At 44.8% G+C, this 15,427-nt stretch overlaps 1 protein-coding gene across 1 annotated transcript in view; it reads right to left on the bottom strand.

Annotated features, from left to right (window-relative positions):
• GALNT1 (polypeptide N-acetylgalactosaminyltransferase 1) overlaps positions 1–8,140 on the bottom strand; it is a 55,797-nt gene extending 47,657 nt beyond the window's left edge. The window contains exon 1 of the mRNA XM_053360674.1: positions 7,919–8,140. The gene's annotated coding sequence lies outside the window, so the exon portion shown is untranslated. The remainder of the gene's footprint in view (positions 1–7,918) is intronic.
• Positions 8,141–15,427: the final 7,287 nt, after the last annotated feature.

Here is a 15,427-nt window from a genome sequence, read left to right as displayed (position 1 = left end):
AGAGGATTCTCTTCTAACTTTTAATCACAAATGACCTATGAAATGTTCTGATTTCAGACACAAAAACCTCTCATGGAGACAGGGCAACTTTGTACCATGCAAACTTACAGAAGTTAAAGCCAGAAGGCTTGAAGCTGTTATGTATTCCATTTGATACTGATGTGAGAGAGACAGCTGACAGTTCTGCACTAATATGAGTTGCAATAAATGCAAAGCGATTCAGACAAGGGAGAGGTAAGGGCACCAGAGAGATGCTGCCTTTTATAGTGCCACAGTACTAAATACTATGCATTCAGAGATACCTTCTGCTGGTTTGCTCCCACCCTGTCAACTATCCCATTATCTATAATAGTATAAATGAACTCTAATTCATTAGGAAAAAGTTCAAAGCTAGCATACTTTATTAGAAAGAAGCATAACCCTTATTATAAAATCTGTTCTATTTGTCTAGGGAAAGAGAGTATCAAGCCTCTCCATCAGCAATGCTGTACTGAAAGACCAGCAACTTTTGGCTCCTCCTCTTCAAATTATTCTATTCCAGTTACAGGTAGGTAGCCGTGTTGGTCTGCCGTAGTAGAAACAAAATAAAAAAAAATCCTTCCAGTAGCACCTTAAAAAGGTAAAGGGACCCCTGACCATTTGATCCAATCACAGACGACTCTGGGGTTGCGGCGCTCATCTCGCTTTACTGGCCGAGGGTGCCGTCGTACAGCTCCCGGGTGATGTGGCCAGCATGACTAAGCCGCTTCTGGCGAACCAGAGCAGCGCACAGAAACGCCATTTACCTTCCCACCTATTTATCTACTTGCAGTTGACATGCTTTTGAACTGCTGGGTTGGCAGGAGCAAGGACCGAGCAATGGGAGCTCACCCTGTCACGGGGATTCGAACCGCCCACCTTCTGATCGGCAAGCCCTAGGCTCTGTGGTTTAGACCACAGTGCCACCCGCATCTCTAAGGTTAGTCTCCAAGGTGCTACTGGAAGGAATTTTTTTATTTTGTTTATTCTATTAGTTGACATTACAAGAACCTTATAACTAAGAAGGCTGTCTGATTTCCTTCTCCGTTCCAAACCCTTTGTACTGTGTCTTTTAGACTGTATGTGTTAGAACAAGGCTGCCTTATTTTCATTTGTAAGCTGCCTGGGAGCATATTTTTGGCTAAAGAGCAGGATAAAAAATTCTTTAAATTCATATATAACAGCTGAGAACAGTCTTCGGCCTCTGCTAAATTATTGAAAATCCGGCCTGTAACTTACAATCAGATAAGAAACAAAACTGAAGATAAACTGAGGGAAAGGGGTGGAGGATGGAATTGAGAGTCATTATACTCTGGACCAAAACCAGAGTATAAAAGCTCTATTTCATTGCAAACTGTTAACTGTTTTAGCAACCAATTAATATGACTATATGAGTTATAACAGAGATGGACAAGCTGTGGCTCTCCACAAGTTGTGAGTTCTAGTTCAACAACATCAGAAAGTTGACAGGCTTTCCATCTCCAAGTCAGACATTTGCAAACTCCATTTTTCATCAGTGATTGAATGCTAGAGCTCTTTAAAGTATAATGAATTTTAAATCATGAATGTAAGTGCAGAATGTGGACATGCAAACCATGTGCACTCTCATCCTGCTCCTACAACCAACTGAAACAGGAAAAAAAAGTCTTGCTGTGCAGGGAAGGAATGGCTCAGTTGCCTGGGTATAAGGATGCATTTTCTCCTTTAGAGTGAAGGGTTCGTTTGCCCTCTGCGACATTGACACAATTGCCTGGGATCTTGGATTGAAAAACATTTTCAACTTTAAAAAAGCACTGAAGCAGTAGCAGCAGAATGGGGGGGGGTGGCGACAGCTGAAAATAGATGTGAAAATGCGGAGTGGAAGATGGGAGCTTTTTTATAGAACTTCTTTGTCCCTACCTGCTGCATCAAAACCCAAACCTTGAGAAAATCTAGAAAAGCAATATGCTGTGAGAATGAGCCCCTTCTGCATGAGAAAAGCGAGAGGCCAAACAGTGGTTCAAGCCCAATATAAATTTTGGAGTCACCTGGGGATTTTTTGAGGACTGGTGGCAGACAAGCTGGAGTTTTTTAAAAATGGGAAACTGAAAGTTAATGCAATGACAGGTAGTGTATATATATCTCAGAAAACCTTCATCTAATCAACAGCCACTTAATTTAATTTTAATCTCTAGGAAGTGGGAGTGGCATTTATGTTAGGAATCGGGATTCTGTAATTAATGATACTAAGCAAAGTAGAACTTAAACAAAACATTTAAAAATTCCTAAAATTATGGCTAAAGATATCAATTCCATGATCCCAGATTAGAAAAAAACTTACTGACTTTATCTCATAAAGATCATATTATTGATTTTAACGTTTTAACATTACCACTATCAAATCTGATGTGATTAATTCTAATGATTATGAAGGGGCTTGGTCTAGGCAAATTTAAATCAAATCCAAAAACCTGAGTACTAGCTAGCCTTCTAATAATAATTTAATGGCTGAGCAGCATTCTGTACAGCTCCTCATTTAGCAATATCAATGCAACTACAGTCGTACCTTGGATCCCAAACACCTTGCGAATTGAACATTTTGGCTCCCGAACGCCGCAAACCCAGAAGTGAGTGTTCCGGTTTGTGAATGTTCTTTGGAACCTGAACATCCAATGTGGCTTCTGATAGGCTGTAGGACCTTCCTGCAACCAACTGGAAGCCACGCCTTGGTTCCCAAACATTTTGAAAGTTGAACAGACTTCCGGAACAGATTCTGCTCAATTTCCAGGGTACGACTATACAAATTCTTGTCAAACTGGATACATTGTAACTTCAGTCTAGATCAATTAAGCAGTTTCTTCAGGAAACTATGCCTCTTTTCCCTTTATCTACTGATGCAGATCCCCACAGAGTCAACTAAAACCCTAATAGTATTTAAAGTAAAAGGGTAAAAAAAGGTTCGAATCCATGCAATGGGCTGAATTCCTGCTGCTTTGTCCCAGCTCCTGCCAACCTAGTAGTTCAAAAGCATACCAGCATGCGTAGATACGCTACTGCAGATATACCTGTGGCAGGCAGGTAAACGGCACTTCGATGCGCTCTGGCACTCGTCACAGTGTTCCATGCCCCAGAAGTGGTTTAGTCATGCTGGCCACATGACCCGGAAAAACTGTCTGCAGACAAATGCCGGCTCCCTCAGCTTGAAAGCAAAGATGAATGCCACACCCCATAATCGAATTTGACCAGACTTAACTATCCAGGGGTTCTTTACCTTTAGTAAGTATTTACAATCTAAGGTTTCAGTCCTAATCCATAATTTTAACAATTTTCTCTTAAAGATGTTATCTCCACAGCCATCCATCATTTGAAAGTCCTTTTAGGATGTCAAATTAAGTATATAAATATATTAACAAGGACCTCAGTTCCTAAAAGACTTCTTCTAACATAACATGCAAGATTTCTTCTTGAGTAATGACCCTTAAGATTATAGAGGAATGGGAGTTATCCCTAGAGAGTTCTTTGAATACTTGATAGTCAGCCTCCCACCCCTCCTTAAGAACCTTCTGCCTTAAACTGGGAATACACAGCATTTTAAAAATTTGTTCAGAAAACCTTCTGAGTAACTGGGATGATCCACTGGCTATGACTTCCAAATTTCCAACATCAAGCACTCTTATTCAACTAACACCTCCCTTCCCTGTCATTCATCACTTTGCTAGTCTAATTTCTGGCATTTGGAAGCCAGGAGCATGTGAGAGTCTGGCATCTTTACATTTGTACCGGTGGAGCTGTGAAACATTGCTGAGAGATGACAAAAGATACGCTGAAACATCTAAGTTTCCCTGCAGGCTAACTTCTTTAAATCTGCTGAGGCAGCTTTGCCTCATCTATCATGCCTAAAAGTTCTCTGCCTTATATGCAAAATTAAGAAATCTGAATATAATGGGGGGTGTTTAACACTACTAACTCTCCAGAACCTATTGTTTTTTCACTGGCTTTTAACTTTGTCAAAGTGACAGATGCTTCATGCTGCAAGGACTAGTCAAGTTCTGGTTCCTCGTGAATTAGGTTCCCATGGCCCTACTTTTAAAACTTGCTAACCAACAAACGCTGCCAGAAACAATTCTGCTGTGCAAAAGCAGGGATCCAATTTGGCCAGCAATGCCATTTCTCCTAAACCATGCCAACCTAGTCAAACAGCTGGTGTCACTTGTTACATCAGCTGCTACATTAGAGGCTGGGCTTCAATTCTACATTGGTTGTGGGTGCCTGTTCCCAGTAGGGAAATATGCCTGCTCTACCACTTCACAGCAAGGACACTGATTGGCACCAGCATTAGAAATCAGCCAGGCATCAGTTGCAAAATGCAATTGGCCTTTCGTGACTGGAAATGTCCGGGCACCACCCTTGGCATCTAGCATCTCCACCTGCCTGGCTGCATTCAGCTGGTTTGCCAGGCACAGCAGCAGTAAAAAAGATCAGTATGTTTCCAAGCACAATTCAGAGTGACACTTAAAGCCCTAAATGGCCTTGACCCTGTATACCTGAAGGTATACCCCCATCATTCAGCCCAGACACTGAGTCCACTTCCCAAGGGATTTCTGATGGCTCCCTCACGGTGAGAAGTGAAGTTACAGGGAACCAGGTAGAGGGCCTTCTCAGCAGCAACGCCCTCCCATCAGATGATAAAGAACTACACAATTTTTAAAAGACATCTGAAGGCAGTCTTGTATCAGGAAGTTTTTATCGTTTGATGTTTTATTATGCTTTTATGTAAGGCACCAAGAGTGGCTGGGGAAACCCAGCCAGATGGGCGGGGTATAAATAATTAAATTATTATTACTATAACTAATTTCATTAACACAGTAATCATTAACAATCTATTCAGAGACTCTCTCAAAAGATAGATCACAATAAATGAATAGTCAAAATGTAATCTGAACAAACAAGACTTTTATTGGGGAGGGAGAAGGTAATGTGTGCCTAATTTATACCATATGGAACAAGCATGCATTATACTATATGCAACATGCATCAAGAATTCACTTTCTTTATGAAAGTACAAACAACTACTATTGAGTCACCTATTGTAGTAAAGTGCTTGGATGGAAATTCCTAGTCCACATCTTTATTATAACCTTGGTAACAAGAACACTTAAGTACATACACTGTTCTACTTCTCAAATATATATAAGCTCAGATATGGCATTTGACAAAATTAACACATGGCATTTGAGCTTAGCAGACATTGTTAACAAACTAATTTTATAAAGGTTAACCTGCAGTATGTTATCATTCACATGTTTGTTGCCAGGTGCAGCAGACATATGTCTGCCAATGTCACACAATTTAATAATAATCTTTCCAGGATTCTTGGGGATATGCTCCCACCATTTTGCAAAATGGGAATGATTTATTAAAATACTGCAAAAGTTGCTTCCACACAAGCCTTTTTCCAGTTATTTATTCATTTAATTTTACATGGCACAAAGGGAACAAAGGACTAAACAAACCTTTCAGTATACAGCTACTGTACTGCTACTAGTACACACAGACGCAAACACACACCGAGCAAAGCATACTCTTGTACACAAAACTGAATAAAGGTATCCCAAGGCTGTACTTCTGAGATCACTATTAAGGAGAAACCATACTCCTTCAGGAAATGACTGAAGTACAGTACTCAACACTTAATGTATTAATATCCTTAAAATACCAAACATAACAGCATAACTATGAAAAGCACCCGTTTTTTTGAAAGTCAATACTCATGGGTACCCAATGGGCAGAGATGATGGGAGTTGTAGTCCAACAACATATGGAGGTACAATGCTACCTACCACTAACCTGAAGCAAAACAGAGTTCTCCATCTTTCTCTTCTCCCCCACTAAAAAATGGGCACACAAGCATCAAACTTTGGCAGGGAACCTAATTTCATGAGCACCTGGCATCTCCCCTGAGCTAGCCATCTAGCTCCCACCCTTCCAACTTGACCAAAGAAAACAAGCTCTGTCACATTCACTGTTTAGTACCTGCATGAAGAGACACCCAGGTCCTAGAAAGGGATGCACATCACTTACCAAAAAAAAGACCAGAAATCCACTCTCTATATCCTCTGTACAGTTTTATCTATGATGTACCAATTAAAGACACATGTGCCTTCAATTATCAAAACACACTTAAAGCAGCACTGAAAGACTGACTAAACCAGCACTGGTGAATGAAAGTATTCTCTCCCCCAAATAAGGCACATTTTATGAAAATAACACTTTAATATTAGAAGAACAAACCATTTCCTAAGTTTACATGTATATATAGACAGAAAAATTATTAAGGTCTGTCAAGTCTGTTACCAAGATTGCAATGTTGTACAAAAATTCTCAAAAACTAGTTGCAAACATAATGCCAGCAGCATGATGGTATTGTTTCCCCAAACGTGTCCATTTCCCCATCCCTCCCTAAAAAAAAAAGAAAATCCTTCTACTTGCTGTAAACAAAGGGCATTATACTCTTTGGTCATGGAAACATTTATAATTACCTGAAGTTCATTAGATACATAGTAAAATACACTATCTTACTATCCCCAGCACAGCCTAGAGAAGCTTTTCTGGGTCACCTTTTTCCTACCTCAAAAGAGTTTTGAAGAGGGCTTGCTGTTTAGGCAGCTGCCTTTATGTGCTTCACTCAAACTTTAGCATGTTTGAAATGGAGGGGGTAATCAAGACGGCAAGAAGAAATTGAGCATATTTAGTAGTCAATCTTGCAGTGAAAGAGAAACTTGTTTCTTTTTAAAGAGAACAGGAACACACCATTTTAAAATAGCCAGCGGCACAGCCTGCTTCAGGATCATTAATTTCCTCCACAGCTATGTAAAACAAGCAAACTTTGATACAGCAGTGCCAAGCGGTACAATTATAGGATGAATAGTACCAATTATTATGCCATTTTTTGTATCAAACTGTCCACGCGAAGATAGTCAAATTCACTTGCTTCAAACACTTACACAGAGGACTGCACAGCACAGGACAGCTAAAACGTATAACGTTTAGTAAAGGAAAGAAGAAAAGGGCATCTGGGTGGCTCACACAGGGCCAGTCCTGCAGCAGTGGGACCATTATGGGGTGATGGATAGACAGCAGATAAAGGCAGGAACTGGTGCCTGAATGCTGAAGCAAGAATTTTTAAAGTGTTTGTGGGGTTACAATTTTGACTCAGTTTCAGGCAACAAAATAACCCTTGGGAAAAGGGCAGAAGGAAAATTATGCAAAAAAAAAATTAATAATAATTAAGGGGGCTGGCTGGGGGTTGGAGTCCAGCAACAGCCAGAAAGCCAAACACCCATTTTGTGGGAAGGAGAGAGATCCTATTGCTGGAGGAGAGTAAGGCCGTGACCCTACACATGCTTTCTTCTAAGTAAGCACCGCTGCATGCTGCCATACTCGTTTCAGGTGCACGGGATTGGACCAACTTGGGGAAATCCACCCATTCGCAGTCAATGCTGTAAAGGGCGATGCCCCAACACTGACTTGGCAGGGCGGGGGTTGGGTTAGGATCTCACCCTAGCCAATGTCGATTGTCCAGCCACCTCTCGCCCTGCCCGGTTAAACTCGCTCCTCAGTGATAAGAGATCTAAGCGCCGGCGACAAATGAGAGGGTAATCCATTAAAAATGAAATGAAACAAACGCGTTAGGAGCCGCAACTACTCGAGCCATTCGGGAGAGGCGAAAAGTTTCCGCCAGGCCGTGTTAAGACGACGCGTGCAGACGACGCGTTTGGAACTCCTACGAAGCCCGCAAGCGACGCGGGCACGCCGTACGTGTGAACCTGCCCTTTCCCAGGCTGGGTTTGGGTTCTCTCTCCCTATTTTCTACGGAGGGAGGGAGGGAAAGAGAGCGAGCAGCCCTACGGAAGAGACCCACCTCCATCGAGCTGGCCTCGGAGGGGGAGGGGGAAGCAGCGAACGCCCCCCGTCTTCGAGGAGCCCTTGGCGGCCGCCGGCCGTTGCCGCCAGCGTCTTCGGGAAGCGGGCTGAGGAGGAGGAGACGCCGCCGCCGCCGCTCTCCCGCCAACGGAGCCCCCCTGGCGGCGGAGGGGAAGGCGCCGCCGCCAGCTCGGCACGGGCCGAGTCCGTCCCCTCAGGAAACGCGAGCAGCCCCCTTCGCCGCCGAGACGATGACGGCGCCGCCGCGACGGCGGGAGGCGGCCGCTGGGACTCCGCGCCTCGCCGGAGATGGAGGTCGCTCGCTCGCTCGCTCCGCCGGCCACCGCCTGCCGGCCACCGCCGACGCCCTCAGCCGCGCAGCCCGCTCGGCATCTCCCTCAGCCGCGCTGAGTCTTCACGGCCGGCGGCGGCAGCGGCGACTTCCTCCTCCTCGTCGTCGTCCTCCCCTCGAGCGGGCTGAGGCGTTAAACGGTCCCACCTCAAAGCGCAAGCGCGCGCGCGCGCGGCCGGGCGTGCACCCCGACTTCTCAGAACGCAGTCGCGGTCGGCGCGCGCGCGCACGTCAGGCTCGCTCGCCGGCCCCACCCAGTAACACCTGACTCCTCCCACTCCCTCGTCAAGGAAAAGGAGAAGGAAGCAACGGTTGGCTATGGGTGGTCTTGTTTCCGCCTGCAGGTGACCCGGATGTCGGCGTCACGTGCCGCCGCCCTCTCTCGCTTCGGAGTGAAGGGAGGCGAGGAGAGGGGATTGGGCGGTGGGGAGCGAGGGGGCGGGGCGCGCCACGCCAATCATTCCATCCATCCATCCATCCATCAAAGAGACTGCACAGGAACCTGAAATTGCAGAGCTCGAAGTTCATTCTGCGCTGTGGGTCGGGTCGGGGAGACAGATGCTGTTGCAAAATGGATGGGACTTGCCTATCTCCTTCCCCCGTGCTTCTCCTGATTTGTGTTTTTTCCCCGTTGTTCGCTGCACTTCGAAAACGTGCATAATGTGGGTACTGGGCGTGATCTGCCAGGACTGAAGTCGTCTTTCCATCTGGAAGAAGAGGGAGCTGAGGAGCCCCTTGCCCGCATTTGGCCAGCTCTCAGCAAACAGCCCTCGCTATGTCCGCAGCATCCACTACTTAAAAAAGATGGGGAAATGACAAAGCACACATACACACCGGCGCAGCTCCAAGTTACACACCGCAAGCATCAATGCCTGTGTGCCACGTGGAGATAGGAAGCAGCCGATGATGTTACGGGCGATCCAGGCAGGCACTCTGCCAGCGTTGGACGGCACGCAGCCACGCCATAGGGCATGGCTCTGGGAAGCTGCAAAGAGGAGTTCCGGTCCTTCTGTAATAAGAATTTTAAGGTTTTACATATATAATAAATGTTCATAAATGTACCAATCAAACATGTACATAAACCACATATCTGAAGCAGCATGGGAAGACAGTCATGAAACCATTTTGACTCTCAAACTGACCAAATGTTTCTCTGCAAGGAGGAAGGGGGTGAGGGAACCTTCCCATTGTCTCAGGAATTGAGTAATTACCATCTCAAAGGAATGGCCAGACTACCAGGAAAGGCAATCAGATAAGGCATTATCAGATAACCTGGCAAACAGGAAAAACAACAACATTCGCATTTCTGTTGTAGACCGCCTTTTCTGTGATGTAGTTATGATGTTTGTGGGGGGTGGTCTTGGGCTACACCCCTTCTGTGATGTATGTATGATGTATGGAGCTCCAGGGCAGCATTTCAAAATGTCTATATAAGGGCAGGCACACATGGTTCGTGGTCCTCCTCTCTCCTGTGTGTGGGGGGGGGGGAAGCACCCTGTTGCAACAACTTTAATAAAGATCAGGCTTACTAGCTGCTTTGCTTCTCAATATTCTCTGGTTGGCCTCTGTTATTTTCTCCTACCAATGGAGAACCTACAAAGGACTCTATGGACCAGCTGCATATTCCTGCATTGCAGGGGGTTGGACTAGATGATCCCCAGGGTCCCTTCCAACTCTACAGTGCTATGATTCTGCTATGACTCTATAAGGGTTCTTGTGTACCCCCTAAGTCACGGGTGTCAAACACAAGGCCCGCGGGCCGAATCCGGCCCGCCAGACCTCGTCATGTGGCCCGTGTAGCTGCCGCCGGCCGCCAGCCTTCACCTTTTATTCTCGCTTTTTTTTTTTTGACACAAGAAAGCGACCTCTTCAGCGCATGCGCGGCAGCCTACAAGCCAGAGAACGTCTGCCCTCTAGCGGTGCCTGCCGTTCTACACAGGAAACCTCCACTTTACATGCATTCAGGAAACCTCCACTTGTTTTTATATTGAGCGCATGCCATCCTACAGATACAACCGGCCCTTTGAGGGTGACCAAACTGCTGATGCGGCCCCCGATGAATTTGAGTTTGACACCCCTGCCCTAAGGGAATAAGGGCAGGTTTTGTTTACAACACTTCGCACCACATGAACACCTGCGGGAGCGGGGTGGGGCAATAAATAAACTCAAACTGGGGCAATAAGGGAAAGGGTTGTGCCAAAACTGGAAGCTACACTGCAAACTCCACCAGGCAACTCCCAGCTAAGCCAAAGTGGCTGGCATCAAGCACAATCAATGGTGGGTCATTTGTGACATAAGAAGAGCCTGCTGGATCAGGCCAGTGGACCCTCTAGTTCATCATCCTCTTCTCAGAGTGGCTAACTAGATGTTTGTTGCAAGTCCGCAAGAAGGATTCGAGCAAAAGAGCACTCCCTGCTCCTGTGGTTTACAGCAACTGGTAATAATAATAATAATAATAATAATAATAATAATAATAATAATAATAAAAAAAAATTTATTTATACCCCGCCCTCCCCAGCCAAGACCAGGCTCAGGGTGGCTAACACCAGATATAAAACAATTGATTAAGATACAACATTAAAATGAAGCCTCATTTCAACAGAAACTTTTGGGGGATGAAAACGTCAAATCTTCACCAAGGCCAACTATTCAGACTGGTCCTACATGGGCCAGAAAAAGCCAGGGAAGTCCCCAAATAGGAGTTCCATCACAGAAGGAAAAGGGAAAGAGGGGGAGGGGATCAAGTTGATTCCAAACAAATTGCTGCTTTCAACTGTGAAAACAGAGAATAGCTATCATGACTAGTAGCCACGGATAGCCCTCTCCTCAATGAATTGGTCTAATCCTCTTTTAAGGCCATCTAGCTTGGGGGCCATTTGGCTCCCTGCTCCCAGCCCCAACGCCCAATCATTGACACGAGACGAGCTATGGTCTGGTCGAACAGTGTGATTTCCACACCAGAGGTGTTATGTACTGAGTTGAATAGGATCCAAAAGGCAGCAGTCTGATTGGTCCTAGAACAATAGGATCCAAAAGGCAGCAGTCTGATTGGTCCTAGAACAAAAGGATTCAGAATGCAGCAGTCTGATTGGTCCTAGAACAATGCAGCAGTATGATTGGTTGGCAGGAACTACCCAATCATGCTCCAGATAGAAGTGAATCCACAACCTGATTGGCTTACAGTAGAATTCCGGAATTAGCCAATCATGTGCAGCCCATTGTGTAAATAATGTATATAAAGCAGATACTTTGAGGGGACATTCATTCATTCCTCCTCACCACTATGAGCTGAATAAAGAGCATGAAATCACTTTGCGACTCTGAGTATATTTCAAGAGGCCTCTCTCATCCCTACAGTGCGCAAACAGTCCTATCTTCCAATAAACAGCCCATGTCAAATCTTCTATTGAACAGTATCTGGAATAGAGATGTTGCCAAAGGAAACATATGAGGGCTCATGACTACTACAGAGCTCCTGTGCCTTGGACACTGACTTGTCAGGAAATAGTGCCACTTGTAGCATAAGCCCCCAACTGAGAAACATCTGGACCCATTGTGTAACTGCCTTTAACAGATATTGCCAAGTGTAGAGGAAACCGCCTGGAGTAAGCAGGTTAATAATCTCATGAAAGAACAGCCAGGATCATTGCTAGAGTGAGCCTTCTTCCTGATCTGTACTAAAACGGGTGTGAGAATATATATTCCTGGTATAAAGTCCTGCCTTTGCTGTGGGCATTTCATGGGAATAAAGGGGCTTTGGATGTGGTGTAACTATGCCACACCCACAACCCACCCAATTTTTACTCATACAGCCAATGCGCATGCTGGTGGCATTTTGGGAGAGGGATCCTGGAGTTTTGCCTATGTATCTGACATCCCAGATCAGATCATTTAATATAGCCAGAGCCATTACAACTTCCACTGTACATACCGTATTTTTCGTTCTATTGGGTGGGGGGGAAATGAATAAAAAAAAATTATTCCCCCCCCAGCCGCGGCTGCCGCCCCAAGCCTTGCGCACACCTGCCCGAAGCACGGGGCACCCTCCGGAGGGCTCCGCATGCTTCGGGCTGCAGGCTGCCGCCCCAAGCCTCACGCGCTCGGCGGGACCTCCCGCCGGGCGCGCAAGGCTTGCAGACACTCGCCCGAAGCACGGAGAGCCCTCCGGAGGGCTCCCCGTGCTTCGGGCGACAGGCTGCCGCGCCAAGCCTCACGCGCTCCCGCCGGGCGCGCAAGGCTTGCGGACACTCGCGGGGGCTGCAGGCTGCTGCCCGCAAGCCTTGTGAGCCCACGGGAACTCCCGCCGGGCTTGCAAGGCTTGCGGATAGCTTCCTGAAGCCTGGAGAGCGAGAGGGGTCGGTGCGCACCGATGCCTCTCGCTCTCCAGGCTTCAGCGAAAGCCTGCATTCGCACCATAGGACGCACACACATTTCCCCTTCATTTTTGGAGGGGAAAAAGTGCGTCCTATGGTGCGAAAAATACGGTAACCAATTCATTAGCACCATGCAGGCATTTGTTAATTGTGTCCACAGAGGGACAATGTGTGCCAGACCTGCCTGCTCCACTCCTAAACTTCCCACATTGACATCTGAAACGTCTGAAAGTGGGTTCAATTCTCCCCCAAAACAGGAAGCCTGTGTAAATTGGTTCCTGATCACAAGGTGGAAACTTTAGGAGGCAGTTCACCCTCCATGGATGCAATTACTGAATGACTGAATAGAGCTATAATTGGCATTGATATTGCTTCTCCAGAAATGTATTGGAAATATTAATGTAACTGGAGGAGAAGGGAACCATTATATTTTAGAGCAGCACAAAACTGGAAGCAGCAGCACAGAAAGCAGTCATGACTCAGCACTTCGTCTTTATCGTGACATTCTGAAAGCTTCAAAGACACCTCCACAAATAAGTCTAAGTGTAAACCATGTAATATAGACACAAAAGTTTCTGAACTTTCGTTTGAGTTCTTCACACATTTAATATATGGCTCATACCCAAAAGAAATGTTAGGAGGCTGAGATATTTTTTTCCAAGGTGTTGTGTGTGCTGTGATGGGCACGTGAAGTCATCAAAACTTTCCCAACTTGGTAATTTAGCAAATATATATCATAACTGTGACGATCTATGTTGGAAATGTAAAGAAAAGGAAGGAACCTTTTATCATATGTGGTGGACCTGTGCCAAGGTGAAAGACTTCTGGGAAAAGATTTATAATGAATTGAAAAAAATGTTGAAATATACATTTATAAAGAAACCAGAAGCCTTTCTTCTTGGAATAGCAGGTCTGGAATTCCCAAGAAAGATCTTAAATTATTTTTGTATGCCACAACTGCTGCGCGTATTCTGTTAGCTAAAAGTGGAAAACCCAAGAATTATCAACGATAGAAGAATGGCAGATGAAGATGATGGATTTTTCGGAGCTAGCCAACCTAACCGGAAGAGTCCGCGACCAGAAGGAAGAGGAGTATCAGGAAGAGTGGATTAAATTTAATGATTACTTAGTTAAATATGTTAAGTTAAATTAACTGAAAACAGCTTGCAGACATTTAATTGGCTTAGGATTTTATTTATGTTAAGTGTTGAATTAATATGTTTAATTTCATAATGTGAAGATCTAAGGATGTTAATGTTTAAGTTAAATTTTACAAGAACTGTGATTTGGAAAACCGTTAAAAGGATATGCAATGAAAATCAACCAAGGGGAAGCGAGGAAGTCACTTAACAATGTTAATAAGTGTAATTTTCAATAAGGCTATGATTTATGTTTGTTTGTCTTATGTGTTTGTTTGTTTATAAGGTTGTGAAAACCAATTAAAAAATTTTTGGGGGGAAAACCCAAAACTTTTCCAACTTGGTGTTGCCATGAAAATTATCATTGGCAATAGAAAGGTACTTAATAGCCATAATCCTGTCAGGCACTGTGTCAGCTACAACTGTGTTGAAGAAGTGGAGAAGGAATGAGAATACGTATCACTTGATGGACAGTGGGCAATCCCAGAAGTAATGAAATCACTACCAGTTAGTAATGGGAGTTGCCATAAATAATTATGACGCATGTGCTAAAAAGGGATTCGCCATACAGTTGCTATCTGCTTTCAAAATGTTGCATGGGAAGCCTTGCAGGAGGAAATGCTCAAGACTTTGCCAAGGCCTTCAATAGCAAAAAAAGAAAAGAACAGAACCATATGGGAAGACCATATGGAACATCAAGGAGTACATTTTCACCACATGATGACAGTAGAAGATCTGTGATTCTGGACAATTAAGAAGATTTAATTGTGCATAACACTGTGTGGATGATGTCACTGGTATTTATGAAAAAGGGAACTACAATGTCGGCAGACTGGAATTTCAAAGGGTTGTTAGATGAACTTCCCCAAAAGAAAGACAAATCAAGCAATCCCCAACATCACTACAAGTTGTGGCAGAAACTATTAAAAGATCCCCCAGAAAAGCAGAGTGCTAGCTGAAGAGCATGGCAAAACATAAATTTGACATATGGTTTGGCCAGGGGCATAATGCCAGTCGCCAGTGCCCAGGGCGGGTGCCCGCACATGCGTGCCAGGCAGGCAAGGAGTCAACTCTCCAGCTCGCGCACCAGGCAGGAGCAGGGCACTGAGGGTGAAGGGTGTACTCCACGCTGTCCAGGCCTTGCTACCGCTGGGCGGGTTATTGCACACCAGGCAGGGCGCAGAGGGGCTGGAGGTTATTGGTTTATTTTGTTTTTGTTTTGGTTGTGTATTTTTTTATCTTGTATTTTTATACTGTGAACCGCCCTGAGATCTACAGATGAAGGGCAGTATACCAATTTTATAATTTAAATAAATAAATCAATAAATAAATAAAGGCTACACTATCTTCTCACTGCAGCCACGGAAAACATATATTTCAATAAACTCTATAGCAATTGTGGCATCCCTTCTGATATAGTTAAGGAGCTTCAGGCATTCAACCTTCAAAAATGAAGATTTGACTGAGGAAATGAGGGACATAGGAGCATGGCAAACTATGCAGAATCATACCATTGATTCATCTAGCTCAGTACAGTGGTACCTCGGGTTACATACGCTTCAGGTTACAGACTCCGCTAACCCAGAAATAGTACCTCGGGTTAAGAACTTTGCTTCAGGATGATAACAGAAATCGTGCTCCGG

Source organism: Podarcis raffonei, chromosome 13, assembly GCF_027172205.1.
Source record: "Podarcis raffonei isolate rPodRaf1 chromosome 13, rPodRaf1.pri, whole genome shotgun sequence".
Taxonomy (NCBI): domain Eukaryota; kingdom Metazoa; phylum Chordata; class Lepidosauria; order Squamata; family Lacertidae; genus Podarcis; species Podarcis raffonei.
The sequence above is the reverse complement of the archived record's forward strand: the minus strand, read 5'-3'. Positions and strand labels throughout refer to the sequence as shown.